This window comes from Mercenaria mercenaria, unplaced genomic scaffold (genome assembly GCF_021730395.1).
Source record: "Mercenaria mercenaria strain notata unplaced genomic scaffold, MADL_Memer_1 contig_3603, whole genome shotgun sequence".
NCBI lineage: Eukaryota > Metazoa > Mollusca > Bivalvia > Venerida > Veneridae > Mercenaria > Mercenaria mercenaria.
The window spans coordinates 23296-27954 of record NW_026461759.1 but is presented as its reverse complement, the minus strand read 5'-3'; positions in this window follow the sequence as shown (position 1 = coordinate 27954).

The window sequence follows — 4659 nt, the reverse complement described above, 5'->3', positions numbered from 1 at the left end:
TCGAGGTCTCTGACTATAAACTTAATTAAGCAAAATTGTGACAGTTTATGAAAGAGGAATCAACGACGATTTTAAAAGATTTACTGAACGAAAATTATATGTGTACCAGTATGAAATTGCCGCTGATTAGTATTGACACACATACACACACATCAAATATATTTCCGTATATTGATTGATCTTATACCAATTATGACACATAAAATAGCGCAGAACATAGCATCCGTTAGAATGCACGTGCAACTCTATCTGTGGTTCGTAATAAGGTTGCACTTGGCTACGTTTACGGTGTTTACAAGAAAGCGGTTTGCTTATGCTCATTGAACTCAGCATATAATATCTTGGAATAATTTTTCTAGAAATTGGTAAATATGTTCGTACACCAGATTCCTTTCTCCCAATTTGTCATAAAATGAGTTTCAAATATATGGATTGAAAATTAAAAACAAATGAGGTGTATTCATTTCAGTATTGCTTTTCTGATAAAACTTGTTCTAAACAATTGTTGACATATCTAGAATACGATTTACCGCTACGTCAATGCGGGAACATCTTTTAAAATATATTGAAAATATTGAGATGGGATTGTTCCCTAAAGTTAGAAAAATACCTAAAATGCCATAAAAAGAACCAAATACATTAAAAATTAGACTTTACTGTAAGTGCGAAATGCCAGACATTATCGATGATTCAGTGTGATAATAAATCGTGTGGAAGATTGTACAACAAAAAATGTGTTTTGAACATATCGGACAGTTGGCTGTACAGATCAATTACTTGGTGATAGAATAAATTTTCATAGCGGATTTGTATTTAAGTTTAATAAATTCTGACGCAGTCGACAGTATATAAATGTACATTGTATTTTGATTGCATTATCTTATATAATTAATATATATCACATATTTAAAAGTATATGTTTGTTTATTTTGTTAAGAACTTTTTGTACATATATTACCCTACACCTGTTATATTGTTACGCTCCTTACCTTGCGTGACGCTTCAGTGATTTTAAATACTTGGGTGTGATCTGGGACTGAACTGGACCGGAATGGACTGTACTGTAGGTCGGGTATAAAGTACAGTCAAACATGTGTTAAAGACAGAGACCACCTGGCTCTAAAGACCACATATTTTGTTTCCCATTTTAAGGTAGTTCTGCACGTTTGGATCGATTTTTTTCTACAATGTAGAATATGATTAAACTCTGATTTTTCAAAACTTCAGAATATACCTAAAAAATTCAGCAAATAAAACAGATAAGGTCGTGTGCTTGATATTTTGCTAGACTGATTTGAAAAATATGGACCTCATGCAACATTTCATAATGTGACTCTATGGGAAAATCATAACTTTCAAAACATTTTCGCGAATAGAAATTTTTCTACAATGTAGATGTTAATGAAACTTCTCACAGTTGTGAATAAAGACTAGGCATATAATTTAATGAAATAAAATGTATAGGTCCCTGTGCTTATTTTAAAGATATTTGACCATGATTAAGTGAACGGGACATTTCACGCTAACTACAAGACATTATTTTGAATTATTTAACGTGTCATATGTTTTAATACCATATTTTGACATTAGAAATATAGCAACAGTGCCATTTGTCTTTTCTACAAACATTTGTCAAAAAGACTGAATGATTTCATTAGACGAAAAGATAGCAAATCGATTAGACAAAAACATGAAGCATATTAGTAGTATAACAATTGTTTGTTTTGACGTTATTTGGCCCCACCTGGCCCTTTGACCCCTTCTAAAAAATTCAACACCGACCAATTCAAATTTAAAAATCCAAAACCAACCAGTCTTTACCCTCTTCTAAAATCCAATACCAAGCAATTAAACAAACCACAGGTTTAAACCCAATTAAAAGTTTTAAATACATATGATATAGATGAGTTTACAAAATAAAATATATTGTTTGAAAGAAAGAAGATTTACTGATAATATAAACAACCATTATGTTACAGCAAAAAACGGGAAAAGAATGATAATGGCCACCTGTTCATCTTGTGGAAGAATGAAATCAAAGTTTGTTAAAAGTACTATCAAAGCAGGTAATTTGGATATCCATAAAGCAGTGTTACCTTTATTACCTAAAAAAGGGTTAACACTTCCAGGATATAACTATTGTGGACCAGGAAATCCTTTAGATAATGGACCTCCTGTCAACGAACTGGACGCAGTATGTAAGACCCACGACTTTTGCTATGACAGCGGTGTAAAAAAGGGTATATGCGACAAAAAAATGCTTTCCAACTTAAATAACACTAAATCAAAAACATTTGGAGAAAAGATTGCAAAACATTTAGTTGTAAAACCCGCAATCAAAACGAAATACAAACTTGGTCTCGGACAAAAACGAAAGTCAAAAAACGGGAAAAGGGGGTATACTCTACCCCCGAAATAAATTGGAGTGATGAATTAGCAGAAGAATTACACAAACCAATTAAAAGAAAATTTAGGAAACGAAGAGTGATTGTCAATGATATTGATGATACTTGGTCTGCCGATTTAGTTGACATGCAAGCTTTTTCAAAATATAATAAATGTGTAAAATACTTGTTAACCGTTATTGATATATTCAGTAAATATGCTTGGGTTATTCCATTAAAGAATAAAACCGGAGAATCTGTTACTGAAGCATTTGAAAAAACATTTTTGGAGCTTCAGCTCCTGATGAGCTTCATGCTCGGCCAAAAGGTAGAATTCAGGGACAAAAGTCCCCGAAGACTGCAAGGATTCCACAAAATTTATGGGTAGATGAAGGAAAAGAATTTTATAATAAAAAGTTTGAATCATTTTTGAATAAATATAAAATTAACATGTACCATACATTTAATGAAGGTAAGGCTGTAGTAATCGAAAGATTTAATAGAAGTTTAAAAAGAATAACGTGGAAATATTTTACAGCAAATAATACTTATACTTATTTAGATAATTTGCAGGAAATGGTTGATAAATATAACAAAACAAAACATTCTAGTATAAAATGACACCAACCGAAGCCAGTAAAAACTTAAATAAAGGTACTGTTTACTTTAACTTATATGGTAATTTAAAGGTACCAAAGAGCAAAGCAAAATTTAAAATTAGTGATCGAGTTCGTTTAAGCAAACTTAAAAGACATTTTGAAAAAGGATATACACCAAACTGGACAGAGGAAATATTTATAATTTATAAAATTAATAATACAAATCCAAGAACATACTCTATTAAAGATTTAAATAATGAAATAGTTCAAGGTTCATTTTACGAACAAGAACTTTTACCTACTACACAAGAAGTTTTTAGAATAGAAAAAGTTATCAGACGAGACTATAAGAAAAAACAAGCTTTAGTAAAATGGAAAGGTTACAATGAAAAATTTAATAGCTGGGTTCCATTTAGTGAATTGGAAGAAATTTAAATTGAAAATATATTATATAAATGAGTAATAAAAATTTAATTTCTAATAATGGAATAGAAACAATAGATCAATTAATTATTCACCTAACTAAAATAGCCGCTGCATACAGATAAAGTTATAAATTTTATGGGAGAGTAAGTACTGGGTTATATATTACAACAAATATCTTTAGTTGTTCAGCTGCATTAGCACTTGTTCCAGCTATTCCTATATTTATAGCAGCTGTTGGTGTTGTTCCATCAGTAATTACCATATTTATTAATAGACTAAAACTTAACGACAAGAAAGCTATTTTAAAATTACATCACCACAATATAAAACAACTAATAACAAAAGCACGGATTGCGGCTTTAGCTGTTCATAACCCTAATGATCCTAGAAAAGAAGAAGAGAAAAAAGTTATTCAAGATATTTTTACAATACTGTTAGAAATGCAGAAAGAAAAAAAATATTTAATACCCTTGAAAGATATATGAAAGAATTTAAACTTAACGGATATAAAAGTAAAAAAGAAGAAGAGTAGTATTAAATTTTATGTGTGATTTTTAGAGATTTGTTTCTTAAGTATATTATATATAGATGGTTAATAGAAAGGTAGATAGAATGATTATACCAAAATTATCTAGCACTTTAGGAGAAATAATGAATCCAGACAAAAATTCATATAAAAAAGTTCTTAAAATAAGAAATGTTATTAAATCAAAACTTAATCAAATAGTTAGCGATGAATATAAAAATCATGTCATTGATAAATTACAAAATGTTATAGATCCTTATCTATTAGAAAGGAATTTATTTGAATGGGAATGTGGTTGTCTATTAACTGAAGAAGAAAATACCGAAAGGTTATGTGATTGTCCCAGACCAAATAATATTCGAAACAATCCTAAAAAAGTTATTGCAACCAATTGTGATACTGATGAAGAAAAACATATAAAAGCACTTATGCAACATCTAAAGACCTCGATATTAATTCTGGGTTAATGACAATGTGCTGCAAAGGAAAAAACCAAGTTAAAAGTGGAATATCAAAAACCAGCGGAAAAAGATATAAATTTAAATATTTTATTCTTCTTAAACTTTATTTATTTTATTATTTTTTTAAATCCTTTTTTTTTCCTTAGTGATTTTTTTTCTAAATATAATATATAGATGGAAATTGAGAAATCAAAAAACCAATATTATAAGAAATTTGAAATTAAGATTGAATATAGACAAGATCCAAAGAATCAATTATATTT